We start from the raw sequence: 22,839 nt of genomic DNA on the forward strand, positions 1-22,839 counted from the left end.
CTGTAGAATAGAGTAAGAATTCCCCAGCGATAAAAAGTGATTAAGACTCTTATAAACCAAGAGTCTACGAAGCAATTTCCTGACCCTGCAGTGCTATTTAGGGAAGTAGTTAGTGCTTATTCCTACTATCACAAACCTTAGTCAAATTTGGTAAACATGACCTTGAGTCAAAGGAACTTTTTAGGAGTAAAACAACAGGAAGTTATCCAAATGGGAAAGAGGGTACTAGGGAATTTTAGAAGGGAATTAGAGCCTTCTGTGAATAAAGACAACTAAAATTTCCAGTAGAGTCAGCAAACTGGAATCAGAGAAAAGTACATTCTTCATCCACTTTTCCTCTCTAACACAATTTGTTTCCCACTTTATTTGTGTGGTAGTTTTGTGGGTTTGGTTTTGTTTTGTTTGGGGGCCACAGCCTGTGGTGCTCATGCTTACTCCTGGCTCTGTACTCAGGGGTCACTCCTGGAGGGGAATCCTGTCAGAGACATACTAGATCCAAGAGAACACTCATCAATTAGATAGGCCCTCACCTTCCCCACCTTACCATTGTGGAAAATAAAGGTATAAACAATAAAGAGGATTGAATGAGTTACTAAATGTGGTTAAGAAATATTTTGTGAAATAAATGTATGTTTTGGGGCCATATTCAACAGTGCTCAGGGCTTACTCTAGGCTTTACTCTTAAGAAACGTTCCTGGTGGCCTCAGGGGACCATAAAGTGCTGGGGATTAAACCTGAGTTGGCTACTATTTCTTGCCCACTGTGCTATCTCTCTGGCCCCTAGATCTTATGAACTATAACACTGTAGCACTGTTGTCCCGTTGCTCATCGATTTGCTCAAGCGGGCACCAGTTATGTCTCCGTTGTGAGACTTGTTGTTACAAGTATATGAAGTATAAAAAGACACTTATTTGGCTACTCAATAATTGATTTGCCTTTTCCAAAGTTACATTCATCTCAAAGATTAGGGATCAACAAACTATATACCCACTTGCACACTACAAGTGGGGCGCATGTGTGATCTTCAGCTGGATTAGCTCTTGTGAGTGACCAACCTAATTAACATGCTTTAGGTTTATAATTTATTAATGCAACCAGATAGTCTGGGATAGTACAGGTTTTCTTCTTTCAACTAAACTATAGGTTTTTAGTCTCTAATTCTTTTATATAATTATTTTTATTTATTATAGCTTTTGTAGTTATAATAATGTTGAAGTTTATGATATTTATATGCAAAATTATTATACCTCTCTAGTGCCAAAGAGCTCACAATCCTCCACTACCCTCCCTCTGGCTCTTCTTGTCTAGTGTTCTCCCTATTTCTGTCCCCATGCACCACTGATGTTCAGACACTGTTTTTTTTAACACAGTGCCAAGAGATTGTCATTGTTCTATAATGTCTATTTTCTTGCTTGACTCCCAATATTCAAAAGATAAAAGAAATCATCCAGTATTTGTCCTACTCCCTGACTTACTTTTTTTATAACTGCAAAGTGTTTTATTATATATATGTATCATGATTTCTTTATGTATTTATCCATATTTGGACCTTGGATTGTTTCTGGTCTAGTATGTTAAGTGCTGCACAAACGTAGGTATGTATGTATTCTTTCAAATAAATGGATTTTGTAGTTTTAGATCTCTGGTTAATTCTTCCAATTGATTCAATATTTATTGATCTTTGTCCAATAAGCAAGGCTATCTCCACAAAAGATCACCCAGCCAAGGACTTCATAAAAATGCAGTGTATTGAAGGTCTGACTCAGATTATAATGCTCAGTGAGATTTTAGTTCCACGAATTCAAAGCAAGTAGTTTCCATGGAGGACTCCTATAGCCTCCATCACATCAAGTTCAATAGTGACTAACCTATCAAGGGGACTCCCAGACCAGGAAATGAGTCATAGGAGTTCTCAGCTTCACCTTATTCACAGATACTTTTATTCCCTTGGAGTAACACATTAGTGGAAAAAATGGAGAGCTGAGAATGACGGACTAATTCTGACCCTCATTTTTATAAGACTATTTGAATCACAGATAATGGGGGCAGTAAATATCATCATAGGAAAGCCTACTTCTGAGAAATAAAGGGTAATATGACTCAAAGCTTCAAGTTGAACCTAAGAGCTTTTAATCACAACAGAAAATAAGAAGTTTTATCAACCGTGTTTCATAATCTGACTCTTCAGATTCTGTTGACCCTGATAAGCCCTTATTCCTTTATATCTAGATGAGCCTGTGAGCTTACAGCAAAAGCAAGAAACAAGATCTTTTCACAAATATTTACTGAGAGTCTGATTCATGACAAGTGGGAAAAAGAAAGATGAAATAAGCCAACACTCCCCTCCCATCCTTTTTTCCTCCCCCCTCCCCCCCCACACGCACGCACACACACACATCTGAAACCCTGGAGTCTGTTATCTTGGATGGAAAAAGAAACTATGCAGTTGTGATTATTATATCTGGATTACTGGAGTAGGCCCAGGATAATCATAATGATCTTTCTATGTGAGGAAAAAAATGAAACAGGAGAGTTATATTCAGAGAATTTGCAATTACAGAAGCAGAGGTCAGAATGATGTAATCACTGATTGGATCCATCTACTCTCTAAGGATTACAGATTTGCCTCTTGAAGTTAGAAAAGGCAAGTCTCTATTAAAACCCTCAAGTCTCTCCTAAAATTCTCAGAAAGAATATAAATTTGTCAATGCCTCAGACCTATTTTGGACTTCTGGTTGATTAAACTATAAGACAGTAAATCTGTGCTTCTTTTAGTCACAAAGTTTGTGATAATGTTTCACAGTAGCAAAAGAAAATTAATAGGGATAAGTAGGGTCTTACCTGTCCTGGTATGGTTTATTTTTGGGATATACCATAAAGAAAGTTAAATAGCCCTAAAAGTGTAAAAAAAAAGTATCACACTTGGAACTGGAGCGATAGCACAGTGGATAAGACATTTGCCTTGCACACGGCCAACCTGGATTTGATTCCCCAGCATCCCATACAGTCCCCCAAGCACTGCCTGGAGTAATTCTTGAGTACATGAGCCAAGAGTAACCCCTGTGCAATGCCAGATGTGATCCAAAAAGCAAAAAAAAAATCAGATTAGGGATAAAAAATAGAGAGACATCAGTGAATTACTCCATTTTGAGTCTACCGTCCTATGAGGTAAGTAGAATTTTAGAAGTGAGATTAGGAATAAAACAGGCATGGCACTGCTTTGCCACTGTCTCCCAGATATTTGATCATTTTGTGTACCCTGTAATTTAATGGCCTCTCACTTCCCACAGCAAAACATTCAAACATTATGAATAATAACCTTCAGGCTAGGCAGAAGAAGGGAGGTATGTAAGGACTGAGTCTCCTGAGGGGATAAATGTTCCAGTCTCTGTCTTTTGATCACAACCCACCTAAGTGTGATTTATATTGTCCCAAACAACTCCTGTAGCATTTATACCAAGGTAGCATGTCTGAGACTTTGTGTGATATCTTGCCTTGCTTGACTTTGTTCATAATACCTTGTCAAATACTTGCTAACTAAAACTCTTTAACTAGAATTCTCTCTCAAAGTATCTTCTGGGGAATTGATTGGGAAATCTTGTGAAGGAACTATACAAGGAAAACTGATCAGCTGATTAGCATGGCTTGAGTATCTATAGCATCTGCTCAAGTAGGGATTTGGTGTAGCAGTGCTAGACGTGTTAAATAAATGATGACAGAAATATGGCTGGAGTTGGGAGGGAGAAGTTTACTCCACAGTTGTAACCAAGTAAGATAGTATGAAAAGTGGAAAAATGAAATAGGTGGGTAAAAAAAATTTGTGAAAGATACAGACAGCCTGGGGTCTTTGTTACATATAGGTTGACCTTCTCTTAATTCCATTCCCCAATATTCTCAATATCCTCAATACTAAGGAATGTGGGCCCCTCCAACACACTGGCACATCCAGATTCAGTGATGCTCATTTTCCAGCCTATAAATTATTGAGTTGTTACAGTTATTCAAGATCTAATTAAAAATTATATAAACTTACCTCATGATCAAAAGAGATGAGGTAATAACTGGGAATTGCTCTCAAAATTAATATGGGGGGAAACTAAGCTAAACAAAAATTACAGTCTAGAAAAAGCTGCATTGCCTTGCCTCAGAATAGACCCTTAGGTTCTTTTCAATGTACCCTTAGAAAATCAAAACTTCATAGATAAGTTATTGTGGATGTACTCTGACATGAAATATTTGTAAGATGAAAAACCAATTTTGGAATGCATCAAAATTCAAAGGAAATGACTTGTTTCTGATTTAAAAGACTGACTGATAAAAGCATAAATGTATATTTATTTGCAAGAAAACGTTAACCATCTCTAGTGTTTTACTAAATTTACCTGTTTGAGTAAGCTAGTGACTACCATGTAAATTCCAATCATTATGAATAGAAATAATGGTTTTGTGGGGCTAGAGAGATAGTACACTGAGTGGAGCATTTGCCTTGCTCTTGGCCAAACTGTGTTCAATACCAGGCATCCCATATCATCCTCCAAGTTACCTTCAGGATTGATTCCTGATTTGCAGGGCCAAGAGTAAGCCTTGAGCATCACCAGGTGTGGCCCCAAAACAAACAAAATAGTAACGGTTTTGAATTATTAGAATTAGATCCTAGAGGATCCCAGATCAAGTAAACAATAAGTTGCTGAAGGTAGCAATTCAAAATAGTTGAATGTACAGATAGAGTCAGCAGTCAAATACTAGTCTGTATTTGATGTCTTGTCTTTACTTAACTGGGTACTGACAGTGGTCAGTGTCCTGGCAAGCTACCCGTGACATATTCGATAGTAACAGCAGTGTGCTCCTCATGTTCCTGGAGCAAGCAGATGCCATTGGGCTACACTAGCACGTGACAGGGACAAATGGAGATGTTACTGGCGCCTGCTCGAGCAAATCAATGAGCAACGGGATGACAGTGATACAGTGATTGGAGTTAACCTCCATTCCTGCCTTGTCATCCAAAGACTGTCTGTCACATACAGTGAATCTGTTGCAAGGTATTAATCAATTTGGTAAAGCTCATACAGCTATTGAATTTTATTGCTATGATTATTATTCCAACTGCTATTATGTTGTAAGAAAATTTTTTTTGGCTTTTGGCCTACACTTGGCAGCACTCGGGATATTCTTTGGTCTGAGCTTAGGAATTACTCCTGGCTCAGGAGACCATATGGTAAACTAGAGATCAAACCCAGGTCAGGTGTGTGTAATGTAAGCACCCTACCCACTGTTCTATTGCTCCAGCCCTATGTCTTGTAAAAAAACTAAAACAGAGAAAGAACCTGTGGTTAGAAGTTAGATAACATATTATTAAATTTTGTTTTCCAAGAATCCTCCTTTCTTCAAGAAACCACCTCAAATCCTTACTATTCTAGTCAGTTAACATTTTTTTGTTTGTTTTTGAATCACACATGACCATGCTCAGGGATTACTCCTCACTCTACACTGAGGAATTACTCCTAATGGTGCTTGGGGAAGCTTAAGGGATGCTGGGGACGAAACCTGGTTGGCTCTATGCAAAGCAAGCTCTCTACCTGCTGAAGTATCTCTCTAGTCCTTCTAATTAGTAAACTGTTCAACAATTCGCCTTTATGTGAAGACCGGGGATTATAATGAAAAAGCATCAGACTTTTGATCAAGAACAGATGGATCTGCTCTAATATTGTTAATATCACACTGCAAATACAATAAACAGTTAGGCTCCTGATTCTATATACCCTATGATCTCCTGCTAACAGGAGCCCCCTGCCTCCTCTTTCTGAGATCCCGTTTTTCAATATCTGTCCAGACAAGTCCAGGCACATGACCCACATAGGCCCACAATAGCTTTTCTATAGTTTCAAAATAGTGTAGGGGTGCTGGCAGCTTTCTTTCCTGTCATATGTGAGAGACTAGTTATCAAGCAGAGACAGTGGGCAGATAAAGATAAATGGAAAGTGGAGGACATGAGACAGAGATCCTCGTAGTAGGGAGTCCCTAGTTCCTGACTCTGAGGGTCTATTTTCTGCATGTCTAGTCTGCATCTCAAGGATCTCTACCCAACTTTGTCTATACAAACCCCCACACCCACCAAAACCCCCTCTTCCTAAGTGCTTCTTAATTTGTTACTTTCAAAATTTGTTTATCTCTATTTTAATTTGCTTGACCAATGCCATTGAATCATTGGAGATAATCTTAGGCTCAATTTCATGATGAGTTATATCCCTGTATTCCTCAATAAAATTTAAGAATCCAACTATGATACTGTGCTTTTAAGTCCATTTTGAATTGAAATTTGTATAGAGTAAGTTAAAGTGTTCTGAGTTTATTTTTAAAAAGTGACTGACTAGTTTTCCCAGCACCATTTGTTGGAGAGGTTTTCCTTCTTCCTCTTCATATTCTTTGCTTCTTTGTTAAAGATTAGCTGTCCATATACTTGAGAATCTGTCTCTGGGCTCTCACTTTTGTTTCATTAGTCTGAGAGTCTGTCTTTAACCCAGTACTCCTGTTTTGGTTATTATAACCTTATAGTACAATTTAAAACTGGGGGAAAAGAAGCTTCCCATCTTTTCCCCTTTAGGACTGCCTTGGCCATTCTGGGTTTTTTATTACTCCATATAAATTTCAGCAGCATTTGGTCTATGTCTTTACAAAATTTCACAAGTATTTTTATAGGAACTGCATTGTGAATCTGTGTAGCACTTTGAACAGGTTTTTCATTTTGACAATATTATTCCTTCCACTCCATGAAAAGAGAATGTGTTTCCATTTCCTTCTGTCGTCTTTTCTTTATTTTATAATCTCAGATAAATCTTTTGCCTTTGTTAAGCTGATTCGCAGGTACTTGATTTTCTGAGGCACAGTTGTGAATGAGATTGGTGTTTAATTTCTGTCTCTTCTATTTTATTATTTGCATATAGAAACGTCATAAATCTCTGCATGTTAATTTTGTAGCCTATCAATTAATTGTAAAAATTTAGTACTTCTAGGAGCTTTTTTGTAGAGATTGTTTCCTAGCATTTGACTTTGAACTCGTGTTTAATCTGACTGTTTAGATGTGTCTTTTTTTTTTTCCTTTTTGGGCCACACCTGGTGTTGCACAGGAGTTACTCCTGGCTAATGCACTCAGGAATTATTCCTGGCAGTGCTCAGGGGACCATATGGGATGCTAGGAATCGAACCCGGGTTGGCTCCATGCAAGGCAAACACCCTACCCACTGTGCTATTGCTCCAGCCCCTTAGATGGGTCTTTTTAAGGCAGCAGAAAGTTTATGTTCAGTTTTCTGATCCATCCTGCTGTGTCTCTTGATTATCATTTCAGTTATTGGGCATTGAGTGAGATTGTTGAAATGAAGATATTTATTTCCACAATTTAGCAGAAGTTATGCATGATTTTGAGGTTTGTCTTGCCCTTTATTTAAGTTCTTTCATTTTATTTTATAATTGAATTGCTTTGAGATTTATAGTTACAAATCTGTTCATGATGAGTTTCAGTCATACAATGTTCAAAATCCATCCCTTCACCAGTGTACATTTCCCACCACCAATCTCTCTACTATCCATCCTGCCCCTTACAACCCAGGCTACCTCTACTTTATGGCAGGCACTTTTCTTCTCTGTCTGTGGTCTGCTGTCTGTCTGTTTCTCTCTCTGTCTCTCTCTCTCTCTCTTTCTCTTTTTGGAATTATGGTTTGTACTATAATGGCACTGAAAGATTACCATGTTTGTCTCTTATTTTGCCTTTTAAAGAAGTGCTGTTAATGGTTTCTGTGAAACTGGTTTTGAGGCTATGAAATTCCTAAGCTCTTGCTTGTTTATGATATTTTGCATCATTCCTTTGAATCTGAATAATGATCTAATGGAATAGAGTATTTATGGTGACACATTTCATTCAGCATTTTTACTATATGCTACCATACCTTCTGGTTCTTAGAGTGTTGTTTGATCAGTTGTAAGTCTTATGGGAATTTCTCTGTATATGAGTTAGTTCCTTATTTGATTTTGCTGCTTGCAACATTGTGTCTTTGGTCTTTGTCATTTTGAGTACACGTGTTTATAATTTTTCTGTTTGGATCTATTTTGGTTGAGACCTTTAGAGACTCTTGAATGTAGATGCTTGAGCTGCTCAACTCTTGAAAACCTCACCTATGATTTCCTTTTTTTAAAAAAATTATTTTATTTTAATAATCTTTAATTTGTTAATTTTATTTATTTTTTTAAGAATTTTATTTTATTGAATCACCATGTGGAAAATTACAATGCTTTCAGGCTTAAGTCTCAGTTACACAATACTGAAACAACCATCCCTTCACCAGTGCCCATACCCCTCCACCAAAACAAACAAACAAAAACACAGTACACCTCCCATCCCGCCCCCCCTGCCCCCGTCATGTAACAGATAAATTTCACTTTACTTTCTATTTACTTTAGTTACATTCAATATTTCAACACAAACCTCACTATTATTGTTAGGAGTACCCCACTATTCAGACCTGTTGTGAGAAGGTATGAGGTTGCGTGGCTGCTTTGCGGCCGCCGGTTTTGGATTTCTGTACTTTAGCAACTAAGTCCAGGGAGATTTCTTCCAGATATTGGACCATTGCAAGCTTGTAAACCAATCTGTGGTCGTCATAATATGGCGGTCACCACGCCCTTCACCCCCGGCAAGGAAGAGGTGAAAGAGAAATAACCTTTCCCCTCCTGGGTGGGCATCGGTCTGCGGCTTAGTTCTCAGTCTGGAGACATTCTGCGAGGAGCTGCCCATACCGAAAAATTTAGCTGGCATCTGGAGTCATGCTCGTGCAGCTGCGGAGAGGCTGCACACACGTGCAGCCCCCGGGATCACATCTTGGCTGGCTTATTTGTTAATTTTAATGCAGACGAAAGTCACAACTGGTTGATACAGTTTTAGAGTTGAAATTAGATAACAAAGCTCCAATATTAAAATATGTAATTTAAAAAAATCAGTTTCATATGAAAATTGTAATTGTCATCATGGGGTTCTTAAGTCCTTGTCTAAGAATTTACTCAGTGTGTTGCTAGCTGAGTCTTCTGTGTTACTGGTTTTGTTAGTTGAGTTTAATCTGCTTCTATGCTAGTGTCTCATCTAATTTGATGTGCTCCTGCTGGAATTTCAATTTTAAGGAGTTAGGAGGCGTGTACTGCCTAGTGGTCCAGAGATTTCAGAATCTGTCATCTGGGACATTAGTGAAGCTGTGGAGTTGAGCCCTGGGTGGGACTTCGTGGTGCGGTGTGGCTGCCTGGGCTTCATCAGGGTGGCTCTTGGTCTGCCAGTCTCCTGAGCATGCCCAGAATTTCAGCCTCAGGGACTGATGTTTCAATGAATTTTAGTTTCTTGGTTTGTATCTACTAAGAGATTTAGTCATGAATTGGTAGAGCAGGGCTGGGGGGTGAGTCAACATGGCAGTAGCCTGGGAGGTGGAAATGACTCTGATATTTTAACTATGAGTTCTTCTTTTGAATTTTCTATCCATTAGAGACACCATAATTCTTTTTTTTAATTTATTTATTTTTAATTAGAGAATCACCGTGAGGGTACAGTTACAGATTTATACACTTTTGTGCTAATACTTCCCTCATACAAAGTTTGGGAACCCATCCCTTCACCAGTGCCCATTCTCCACCACCCGTAAACCCAGTGTCCCTCCCACCCTCCCCAATCCCATCTCCCCCCCACCCCACCCTGCCACTGTGGCAAGGCATTCCCTTCTGTTTTCTCTCTCTAATTAGCTGTTGTGGTTTGCAATAAAGGTGTTGAGTGGCCGCTGTGCTCAGTCTCTAGCCCTCATTCAGCCCGCAACTCCCTTCCCCGACATGGCCTTCGATTACAATGTAGTTGGTGATCGCTTCTCTGAGTTGACCTTTCCCCGGAACGTGAGGCCAGCCTCGAAGCCATGGAGTCAACCTCCTGGTACTTATTTCTACAGTTCTTGGGTGTTAGTCTCCCACTCTGTTATTCTATATACCATAGATGAGTGCAATCTTTCTATGTCTGTCTCTCTCTTTCTGACTCATTTCACTCAGCATGAAACTTTTCATGCCCATCCACTTAACTACAAAATTCTTGACCTCCTTTTTTCTAACAGCTGCATAGTATTCCATTGTATAGATGTACCAAAGTTTGCTCAACCAGTCATCCGTTCTGGGGCATTCGGGTTTTTTCCAGATTCTGGCTATTGTAAACAGTGCTGCGATGAACATACATGTGCAGATGTTGTTTCGATTGTACTTTTTTGCCTCTCTGGGATATATTCCCAGCAGTGGTATTGCTGGGTCAAATGGGAATTCAATATCGAATTTTTTGAGAGTCGTCCAAATTGTTTTCCAGAAGGGCTGAACCAGTCGGCATTCCCACCAGCAGTGAAGAAGGGTCCCTTTCTCCCCACATCCTCTCCAACAGCGGTTGCTTTTGTTCTTTTGGATGTGTGCTAGTCTCTGTGGTGTGAGGTGGTATCTCATGGTTGTTTTGATCTGCATCTCTCTGATGATTAGTGATGTAGAGCACTTTTTCATGTGCCTTTTGGCCATTCGTATTTCTTCCTTGGTAAAGTTTCTGTTCATTTCTTTGCCCCATTTTTTGGGGTTGGATGTTTTCTTCTTGTAGAGCTCAACCAGTGCTTTATATACCATTGATATCAACCCCTTATCTGATGGGTATTGTGTAAATATCCTTTCCCATTCTGTGGATAGTCTTTGTATTCTGGTCACTGTATCTCTTGCGGTGCAGAAGCTTTTTAGTTTAATGTAGTCCCATTTGTTGATCTCTGTTTTTACTGATTGCTTAGTTCCGTGTCACCTTTGAAGATACCTTTATCTTCAATATCGTGGAGGGTTTCGCCGACCTTGTCTTCAATGTACCTTATGGTTTGTGGTCTAATGTTGAAGTCTTTAATCCATTTTGATCTGACTTTTGTGCATGGTGTCAGGTCAAGGTCTAAACCCATTTTTTTGCATGTGGTTGTCCAGTTGTGCCAGCACCATTTGTTAAAGAGGCTTTCCTTGCTCCACTTCACATCTCTTGCTCCCTTATCAAAGATTAGATGGTCATACATTTGGGGTTGTGTGTAGGGATATTCCACCCTGTTCCATTGGTCTACGGCTCTGCCTTTGTTCCAGTACCATGCTGTTTTAATTGTTACTGCTTTGTAGTAAAGTTTGAGGTTGGGGAGGGTGATGCCTCCCATCATCTTTTTCCCAAGAATTGTTTTAGCTATCCTTGGACGTTTGTTATTCCATATGAATTTTAGGATTGCTTGATCCATTTCTTTGAAGAATGTCATGGGTATATTTATAGGGATGGCATTGAATCTGTATAATGCTTTAGGGAGTATTGCCATTTTGACAACATTGATTCTCCCTATCCACGAGCAGGGTATATGTTTCCATTTCCTCATGTCCTCTTTGATTTCATGGAGTAGCGTTATGTAGTTTTCTTTGTAAAGGTCTTTTACTTCCTTGGTTAAGCTGATTCCGAGGTACCTGATTTTCTGGGGCACGATTGTGAATGGGATTGCTTTTTTCATGTCCCTTTCCTCTGCCTCATTGTTTGCATATATGAAGGCCATGGATTTTTGGGTATTGATTTTGTAGCCTGCAACTTTACTGTATAAGTCTATTGTTTCTAAGAGTTTCTTAGTAGAGGTTTTAGGCTTCTCTAGATATAGTATCATGTCGTCTGCAAATAGTGAGAGTTTGATTTCTTCCCTTCCTATCTGGATGCCCTTAATCTCTTTTTCTTGTCTAATAGCTATCGCAAGTACTTCCAGTACTATATTGAAGAGGAGTGGTGAGAGTGGGCATCCTTGTCTTGTGCCTGATCTCAGAGGAAAGGCCCTTAGTTTTTCCCCGTTGAGGATAATGCTTGCCGTAGGGAGACACCATAATTCTTATACTGATCCTCTTGAACTTGTCCCACAGTTCTCCGGTGTGCTGTTTATTCTTTTCAGACTCCCACCTTCAGTTGGTTTCTAGAGGTTTCCTGCATCCCATCTTAGAGCTCACCATTTTACCTTCAGAAGTTTTTACTGTGCTATTTTTACTCAATTCCATTGAGATTTTTAATTATCTACTATATTCGTCAGATATGGCACTTCTGTTTGTAGTTTTCTCAATCATTCTCTCATACTTTCTTGTGCTTTCTGGACTAACTTATCTACTGTTTCTTTGGGTTTATCAAACATCTGCATCATCATGTCCCTAATGTCATTACATAAGGTTGGTATTGACTTCTTGACTGATATCTTCACTTCTTCAGTATGGCAAGCTTTTACACTGCTCCCATTTTATCTGCTGGGCTCTGGAGTGAATTCTAATAGTTTAATCCCATGAAAGAATGCTGAATGATTCATACTCCAGGAGGGGTAAGAGGTTTGTGGGCTTCCACTGGGAATATTGGTATTTGCAGTATGAGCTTGGAGATGCGCCATGCATGATTTGGTATTCCAACAGTGAAGGGCGAAGGCCGGGCTCCATCCAGTCTCCACATTGTCTCCACTGATTGTCTGAACTGGAAAAGTCACTACACACAGTAAGCAACTGGAGCTCAGGTGGGTATGACACAGGGATCAGGTTTTATCCTGGGTTCCCTTTGCTGGATCCATGTAACTTGGCGGGGTGAAGCCAAAGTAAATCACTGTTATGTGATAAATTGATTTTAGACTACAATTCTGAAAATCATCACAGGTAAGCTTGGAGAAATCGCAATTGACCTGCAGGTCAAAAAAACAAGATGTGTTTCTCATCCTCCAAATTAGGTGTAATAAAATTTATCACATAGAATGAATATGGGGACTGAATCAACGCTTTACACAAAACTGCAAGCACATGATAACTGCATTAAATATGAAACCTGGGGGCCGGCGCGATAACACAGTGGGTAGGGTGTTTGCCTTGCACGCGGCCGACCCGGATTCGATCCCCGGCATCCCATATGGTCCCCCAAGCACTGCCAGGAGTAATTCCTGAGTGCAAAGCCAGGAGTAACCCCTGAGCATTGCTGGGTGTAACCCAAAAACCAAAAATAAATAAACAAATAAATAAATAAATATGAAACCTGTTATGGAATGATTTCATATTCTAACTTGATATTTAATCAAGATTTTATGGTAATAAATTTAGGTGACTTGAAATATGCTGGGTGAATGTGAGCGCTTTAGCCTCTTTTAGACTGTAGAGAAGTTGACACACTTCTGAGAGCTTAATTTTTGTTTCTGGCTTTGAACCACCCAGCAATGACTTTCTCCTGCTCTGTGCTTAGGGATCATTCCTGGTAGAGGGTCAGGTATGACATGGATGAAATATGGGTCAGGCATATGCAAACACTTTACCTGCTGTACTATCACTCTGGTCCCCAAGAGCTCATTAAAATAAAAATAATAGATTAGAGCAAGGATCAGCAAACTTTTTTCTGTCAAACAGAAGATAGTAGATATGTCAGACCTTGAAGTCCACATGGTCAGTCGCTGGATATTAACCCTAAGTGTTTTAGGCTTCATCAGTGAATTGCCCGTTTCCTCCTCCCAGAGAAGCTTACCGTGTTCTTGCTAACATCTCTAATGTAGTTAAAGTTTATCTGTAAACGTTCCTATGCTACACTCCTAATATTTGGGAGTTGATTGACTCTGGAATATTGAAATAAAGCTACTCCTGGGTATTGGCCATAATCACTTGACTCAGGCTTCAGTTGCTGTAATTCCTAACACCCCAAATGGGAGGTCCTGTGTGGGACTGAGATGAACCTGGGGTGAGTGGCAAAGTTTTCCCAGGCATCGAAATGGGACAGTCTAGAAAGCATAAATGCATGGCCTTTTGCATTTTGTTATACAAGTTGTTATGACTTAAGAAACAGGACCCCCATGGGGAAAGACAAGCTGAACTGGCATGAGGAGACTTAGTCTGGGATTATGGTAAACGCCTTGCTTGCTCTCAGAGCCCAAAGTGTTGAGATCTTTGTCTCTTAATGTGTTTATCCAAACAGCTGCAAGTATTGATAGCATATACAATTAGAGAGAAAGATAAAAACAATGTAGATGTTCCTGGGAGACAGAGTCTCCTTGTGTTAATCTCCCCAAAAAAGAATTTCCTGTTTTAGCTATGTAAATGACCTATGAAAATTTCCATACATAACTAACACCCGAAGTCTTGTCACAGGTGACGGATAATATTTGAATTAATAAATATGGTTTTATCCAAGTAATACTATGGGCATACATTTGAATATAATTACCCTATTTTTATATTGCTCAACAAATGAAAGTGTAAAAGTTTTTCTTGCTTTTGGAGAAGACTGAACAAAATGAGGTTGGCCTGTGGACTATTATGCCAGCCTCCAAATTAGAGTAATAACATAAAAATAATTATAAATTTTTTCAGGTTTGAAGAGATGGAATTATTTTCAATGTTGACATCTAAATAACCACAAAGGGATACACATGATAACCTTTCAATACCTATATTGCAAACCATAATGTCCCAAAGGAAAGAGAAACAGAGAGAAGCGAGAGAAAGGAAGAGGAAGGGAGGGAGGGAGGGAGGGAGGGAGGGAGGGGGAAGAGGGAGAGGAAGAGAGAGAGAGAGAGAGAGAGAGAGAGAGAGAGAAAGAGAGAGAGAGAGAAGTGTCTGCCATAGAGGCAGGCTGGGGTTAGGTTGGTGGCAGGAGAGAAACTGAGGATATTGATTGTGGGAAATGTGCTCTGATGAAGGGACAGGTGTTGGAGCATTGTGTGACTGAAACCCAGTCATGAACAGCTTTGTAATTGTGTATCTCATGGTGATTCAATTAAAAAAATAATACAAATAAATAATCAGCCACACATAGAGACTCACAGAAGAAAATCCTGGTAGTATAAATTTTATTGATGCCTGCCTGTCATATCTTGCTGCAAAGACTGGTCCTACCTGTAAATGTGAGGACCAATATGACCTAGTACTAACAAACCGTCAAATGGTGGGTCACTCCCCTCATTGCTGAGATGCCTCTGTTGTCAACATTTCAATCAATTTCTAGGGAGTTTTCACAGGCAGGAAATATACTGGTTAGACTGACATATTTATTTTATTAGTCACCTCTTACCTAAATTTTCATTCTGAAATGTTCATCAGTCTTTGGAATCATACATAAGCCTAAATTAGCATTCCCAAATCCAATTAACTTATGTGTACATATGAGAAGGTTTTAATGAACCTCTGTTGCCAAGGGTCAGATCCTCAGTCCCAGTTAATTTATGAGAGCAATTTCACCTTGAAGGACCTTTCCATGAGGCCTGAACGTCTTCTTTAGTAAGGCAGTGCTGGGATGTGAAATCTCCACCCAAACTCCAAACTCTTTTAATGTGGGGATTCATTGAGTTATTGCCAGTAAAATAATGAAAGCACTTAGAAAGTGTTCATTAGAGTTAGCTCTTATGATGAGCATCACTGCCACTATTGACAGCTACTATCATTACCCATGTATCTTAATCATATAAAGGAATAAACCCTAATTCCTTTGTTATGCTTCTGATACTGAAGGAATATAATATATTTGATATGAATTGCTGGGAGAGAGAGAGAGAATTACAATAGATGTTCTTTGACTCTTTAAGTTAAAGTTATTTTGAAACACTTCATCTTTCCAAAAAGTGTCAAAAACTACTTTCTACTTTCAAACAAGGTCACATTGAGGAGGAGAGAAAAGAGGTTCACAAATGTACTGAAAACCCCATCTCTCCCTGCACTGACAAATATTTGGGCTTTGGAAATTCTATAGGCTAGCATAATTATTCCCCCTGTATCAACAAGGAAAACAAGAGCTCAGAAAGGGAATCATGTTTCCTGAGATCACAGAGCTCAGCAGTTGTGGTTCTAGGATTTGAATTTGAATGTTTTTCACCAGTATAGTTCAATTTATGCACACACACACTTTGTGTTCCCTTTGTCATGTATATTGCATCTAAATATGTTAAAAACTTTACTATATGATACTTTAAAAAATATGTGATAATGCTGACTTGTTTAACCATTTTGAAAAACAATATGGATGATTCTCAAAAAATTAGAAATTGAGCTCCCATTTGACCCAGCAATACCACTCCTGGGAATATATCTCAGAGAGGCAAAAAGGTATAGTAGAAATGACATTTGCATTTATATATTCATTGCAGCACTGTTTAAAATAGCCACAGTCTGGAAAAAACCAAAGTGCCCCCAAACAGATGACTGGTTAAAGAAACTTTGATACATCTACACAATGGAGTACTATGCAGCTGTTAGAAAACATGAAGTCATGAAATTTGCATATAAGTGGATCAACATGGAAAGTATCATGTTGAGTGAAATGAGTCAGAAAGAAAGAGACTAATATAGAAAGATTGCACTCATATGTGGAATATAATGTAGCAGAGAGGTATGAGCTAACAATGATGCAACTTCTGGCAGAAATTTCTTTGGACTCAGTTACTAAAATACTAAAATACAGAAATCCAAAACTTCGTGGCCGCTATTGTAGCCACACAACTTCATATCTCTTCATTCTCAGCAATGGAAAACAAATTATCAAATGCTTCCTTTCCAACAGGTCTGACTTTGGTGGGGGGAAACTCCAATCAATAATAGTGAGTTTTTTTGTTGAAATATTGAATATAATCAAAGTAAAGAGAAAATAAAGTGAGATTTATCAGCTACACAGGCGGGGTTGGGGGCTGGGGAGGTGGGGGGTGGGGGAGGTTTACTGTGGTTCTTGGTGATGGAATATGTGCACTGGTGAAGGGATGGGTGTTTGAGCATTGTGTAACTGAGACTTAAGCCTGAAAGCTTTGTAACTTTCCACATGGTGATTCAATAAAAAATTAAAAAAATTAAAAAAAGATATGTGATAGCATCATCATCATCATAATCATCAACATCATCATCATCATTATCCCATAGATCATTGAATTTCTCAAGCGGCCTCAGTAATGTCTCCATTCATTCTGGCCCTGAGATTTTAGAAGCCTCTCTTTACTCGTCCTTCCCAATGATGCCGCATTGGGGGCTCTTTCAGGGTCACGGGAATGAGACCCATCATTGTTACTGGTTTGGGCATATTAATACGACATGGGAAGTTTGTGAGGCTCTCCCATGTGGGCAGGAAACTCTCGGTAGTTTGCCAGGTTCTCCCAGAGGGAGAAGTAGGCTATAAGATGTCTTCCGGGAGCTTGGTTTTATAGTCTCTGGATGTTGGCTGTTGGTGGGATTACACAGTGCTGGGGGCAGTTTCTGGGTGTGACCGCCTAGCTACTAGAAAATGGGGATCTGAGCAGAAGAGGTCCAGTCCCAATTCCAGCAGGTTTGGAGATCTCAGCCCCAGGTCCCACACACCTGAGTTCCTCTTTCAGTTCCTTCATGTGTAAGGCTCGTCCGAACATGTGGAGAGGAGCCTTGAGAGGAGCCTTGAGCAAGGCTGTGGCTGGACTCCAGAGGTCGGCTGTGGGAGTGCTACTCAAGGTGGGGAGGTGTAAAAAAGTAAGGCTCGCTGAGGGGCGAGTGCACTCGCGGGCTCTCCGGGCAGCTCTGTCTCACCACCTGCGTTCGGTGCCCTGGAACCACAATGTGTGGACTGGATCTGGACGGCAGGTGGTCAAGGAAAAGCACTCGGATTTACATACCAAAGACTGGGCTGGGCTGCCACATGAAATCTACATTGTCAATTATAAACTAAGCAGCACCTGAAATCTACATCCCAAAGACCAGGCTGGGCCAGAGCCTGGAATCTACAATGTAACAATTCAAGCTTAAAAAGTTCAATAACAATAGCAGAATACCTATTCTCTAGGACAGATACTCTTTCAGCAGGACCCATCAATGATGAAATCCCATGGTTGTGTTTCTCCTCTCCTTGTCCAACAAACATATAAGCATTCATAATATTAATCGTTTTGTATGGGCATAGCAAGAGATGCATTAAACTTTTAGAATTGCTCTCCTGGGGTCATCTCAATCTCAGACTACAGTGCTCAGGCCAGATTAGTCTTTCCTATCCCTAGCAGGGTCCTAGTCTCGTCATTACTTTAAGATCATGACAGCACTTGTCCATAATCAGACTCTTAACTTATAGTTAAGAATGAGGCACTTTGGCCAGGCCCATCTCGATGCCAGGGTAGCACATAACTTACCGCTTGCCCTGGGTCCGTTTCGTCCCCCGTTGGGACCCTGCCTTTTAGAGGGCTAGGAACTGAGGGCAACCAAGGCTACAGTCAAGAAAGCAGATGCCCGGGAATTAATAATATTCAAAGCCAATTAAATCCCAATTGCAAAGGCATTTTAATAAATGTCTTTCTTTGTCCATACAAAAAGGACTTGCTCTGGATAAGCTATGCAAAGGACTCAAGGAGAAGAGAAAGGCATTATTTACAAGTCAACAGAACACTAAGAAAGAAGCTACAAATAAACACAGAGGAATGGGAGCACTGTGATGGGAGTAACCCAATAAACCTAAACTACCTGAAGCTGTGTAATCCTACAGGGAGGGAAACTGAAACTTACCCCCTCCAAAGGGCCCCAGGAAAGACAACCAGGCACGGGGGCAAGAGACTCTCTGCCATGTGATAGCATAGAACAATTAAAGAAAAAAAAAAGACATTTATGTATTTTCTTATTGTTGTAGTTAAGAAAACATGTTTATAGCAGTTCTATGTAATATGTGCTTTTGATGTAGTCACCACACTTCACCTCCACCAACGTGCCCAATACTCTCCACCAGTGTAACTTACGTTACTTCTAAACCACCCCTCATTACCCACCTATCTCCTGCATTTTCATGTGCTTTCTGCTTTGTAAAAGATAAAATTTATATTCATACTCACATAGCTACCATTTCTCATCCGAATCTTGTTGACAGCAACTTGAATGTTTTCTGCTGCAGGATAAGACAATTTTATCAGCATCCCAAACTGTTTTCAGACCTCCATGCTCTAGGAAATAGAACTGGTCTACTGCCAGATAAATAATAGCTCAGAGAAGGGGACCAAGAAAAGAAGAAGCTTCCCCAGGACTTTAAAATAATGATAATAACAGTAACTCTTATTTACTTAGGATTGAAGTTGTGCAAAGATTCCTCCTGGTGAAGCTTTACATTCACTGTCTTACATTTATTGACATTAACATTAAAAACAGGTGGGTACTATTAGCTCCATCTTGTTAATGGCGCTAACAATGGAGTTAAAGACTAGGGTTATAGAGATAATTATGCAAAATAAAGAAGTCAATGGAATCTGAGCTGAGATTAAAATGTGTGTCTAACTGACTCCCTGCTACTTTTAGTGTTCTGTGGCTATACATACAATAATTATGTTAATTGCATTGCCATTCAAATTAGTGGAGATAAGTTTCACCTTATAATATTCTAAAATACTCTCTAAAATTACCATATTGTAGATACCAAAGTAGTATCTTTTATAGGTTATTTTAATTTCTTTCTTATAAAAAGATTTCTGCAGGGAAATTACTATAGGGCATAGGTTAAAAGGTGAATCCTCTTATAAATTTTTAACCTATCAACCAGGCACATATATGAAAACAAATTTCTATAGGAAATCAGGTATTATTTTAGAATCTTTCTTTACTCTTTTATTTTATGCAATAAATTTTATGTAAAAAATTTGTGTGCAAACAAAATACAATAATTAGAATCTAATTAATACAATAATTAGAACCATTAATATATAGCTTCAATATCATGATTCTAAACACATGAAATCCATTTGTGAGTCATCTAAGTCAGCTTTCCATAACATAATGTCTTCATTTATCTCTATGAATATTTGAAATATATTTTATCTCAAGGTTTTTGAATATAATTATTGAGTACAATTATTTGAATACAATTCTTTTAATCTAAAAAAAGTTTCCCATGCCTCAGGCACTCATAATTTAACTCTTGGTAGTTTGTTTTTAATTCTTCATGCAATCTCTTTGACATAGCAATTAATTACATTGTGTTTAAGTGTCTGAAAAAATCTTTTCTACAGTATCTGAAACTGGTAAGAGTAAAAGCAAACCCCAGAAATAATTATTATGTCTGTCTAACCTATTTTTATTCCCTTTTATTTTTATTTTGAAACAGTAATACACTTAGAAAAAATTGAGAAATAAATTATAAATATATTTTTCTTCTGAACCATGTGAGAGTTAGTTGCTAATTTGAAAACTTCATCATCTCTGAATATTTCAATATTGCAGGCAAATAAGACTTTTTTTTCAGTATTGCAAGCAAATAACGACAGTTTTATTTAAATTAGCCTGAAACAACAATAAAAAATAGAAAATTAACATGACACCTTCAACAAATCTAAACTTCAGACCCTACTCATGTTTTTCCTTTTGTCACAATAATTTGTTTGTGGTAGAAGAATGTCTGTTTTGTCTCCTTTGATATGATCACACTCCTCAGTATACACTGCGTTTTAAAGACACTGATGACAGGCCAGTCATTTTCTAGATTTATTTAGGTGTTTGTTTGCTTATTTTTAAACTATTTTTCTTGAGGTGACACACATATAAATGAAGAACAATTCCTAGAATTCCACAAAGTTGTAAATAAATAATAAAATTGACAAAGTAAAACTTTTTCATAATCTATATTTTTTACAGATATATAAATTTAGAAAATAATGTTACAAAAAGTATGTACTAGTGCATCTTAAATTGTACATAAAATAAATAAATCCCAAAATATAAATTTTAGTTAGAGTAAAATAGCTAAGAAAGATTTAAGGGGGAAATCTGAATAGGTCTATAAAATAATTGTTTTATTCTAAGAAAGGGAACCTTGGTTTTATGTTAGAAAGTTTTATATTATTATGAATTATTTATATTATAACATTAGAAAATAATATAACTATATTGTTATATTAGAAAATATAATAACATGTTGTATTTATATTGAACAATAACCCACCCCCCAAATAACTAAAGCAGTCCATGGGGAAAAATGGATGGGAGGCATCAATTTCTCCAGCTTCAAACTGTACAACAAAGCAGTAGTAACTGAAAAAAGCAATGTATTGGAATAAAGACAGACCATCAGATCAATGGAATAGACTTGAATATCCCAAGACAAAGCACTGAGTATACAATCAGTTAATCTCCAATGAAGGAGTAAAAATAAGAAGTGGAGCAAGGAAAGCCTCCTCAACAAATGGTGTTGGGAAAAACTGGCTAGCTACATGTAATAATAATAATAATTATTATTATTATTATTATATAATAGTAATAAAGTCAGATTTCAAATTTCTAATGCCATGCGGAAAAATCAAACCAAAATGGATTAAAGGCCTGGATATCAGACTTGAATCCGAAAGAAGAAAATTTATATAGAGAGGAAAATGTAGGCAGAATTTCTCTATGACATTGAAGCTAAAGACATTTTCAAGGATGAAACAACACTGACCAAGCAAATGGAAGTAAAGATAAGTAAATGGGACTATGTTAAACTAAGAAACTTCTGTTCTTCAGTGGAAACAATGCCAGAATACAAAGACAACCCACAGAATGGGAAAAATTATTTACCCAACACTCATCTGATAGGGGGCTAATATCCAAGATCTATAAGGCTGATAGAACTTTACAAAGAAAAAAAAATACATACAACCCCACGAAAATTGAGGAAAGAAATGAACAGAAACTTCCTCCAAGAAGACATACAAATGGCCAAAGTGCTCAGCATCACTAATCTTCAGCAAGATGTAAATCTAAACAACAATGAGATATCATCTCATGCAAACAGAGGCTGGCACACATCAAAAAGAGCAAGAAAGGGGCTGGAGTGATAGCACAGCAGGTAGGGCATTTGCCTTGCACGCGGCCGACCCGGGTTCGATTCCCAGCATCCCATATGGTCCCCTGAGCACCACCAGGGGTGATTCCTGAGTGTATGAGTCAGGAGTGACCCCTGTGCATCACCGGGTGTGACCCAAAAAGAAAAACAATAGAGCAAGAATATAGGGGAATGGTGCCACCAGCATGTCTACTTGTACACGCGGGGTGAGTGCATCAGCAGCCTGACGGTATCTTCAGGCTTCCTGATATCCCAAAATTGCCACTGTGCCTTTGGCAGACCCCAACAACTTGGGGCCAAGTTTACCAAGAAATTAAATGACCAAAAGTGAGGTCTGTGGGAGCTACACCCACAAACCACCTCCACCTCAGCTATACAAGCTTATTTATCAGCCTTATTTCAGAGACCCATAAATCTCAAAAGAGATCAAAAGCCACAGTCAGGCCCAGGCCAAGGGGAGCAGGCATGCCCTGCAGGGCATATGCCAATAGTTTATTTCCCTGGAAAAGATGGAACCAAGGGCGATGGTCCAGAGACACACAAAAGACTCTGAACCGAGCAGCTCACTGCAGAGATGCCTCTGGACTTTAAGCCAGACTGTAAAAAACTAAGGTACACCGAGGGGCGTGTGCACCCACGGGCTCTCTGAGCGGCTCTGTCTCACCGCCCACATTGAGTGCTCTGGAACCACTGTGTGTGCTGTCGGTTAAGGGCAGGCGATGAAGGAAGAAGGCCAAACTGGTTGCTCAATCAGTTTATTTCATTCTCTCCCTCTGCTTCTCTCCCAGCTCTCGATCTCTCTCAGGATCTCTGGATCTCACCCCCCAAACCACTCTTACAGACTAGTTAAATCTCCCCAGCAGGAGGGGGTTGAGGCATACACATAGGTGTGGTCACAATCAATAGGGTAAGGTTTCTTTCCCTCAGGGGATGCTTCTCCTAGGACTGATTCTCTTTCAGCAGGAGGATCCACCCAAGGGCGAAGTCCCATGAGTGTGTTTCTCCTC

This window comes from Sorex araneus, chromosome 1 (genome assembly GCF_027595985.1).
Source record: "Sorex araneus isolate mSorAra2 chromosome 1, mSorAra2.pri, whole genome shotgun sequence".
NCBI classification, from domain to species: domain Eukaryota; kingdom Metazoa; phylum Chordata; class Mammalia; order Eulipotyphla; family Soricidae; genus Sorex; species Sorex araneus.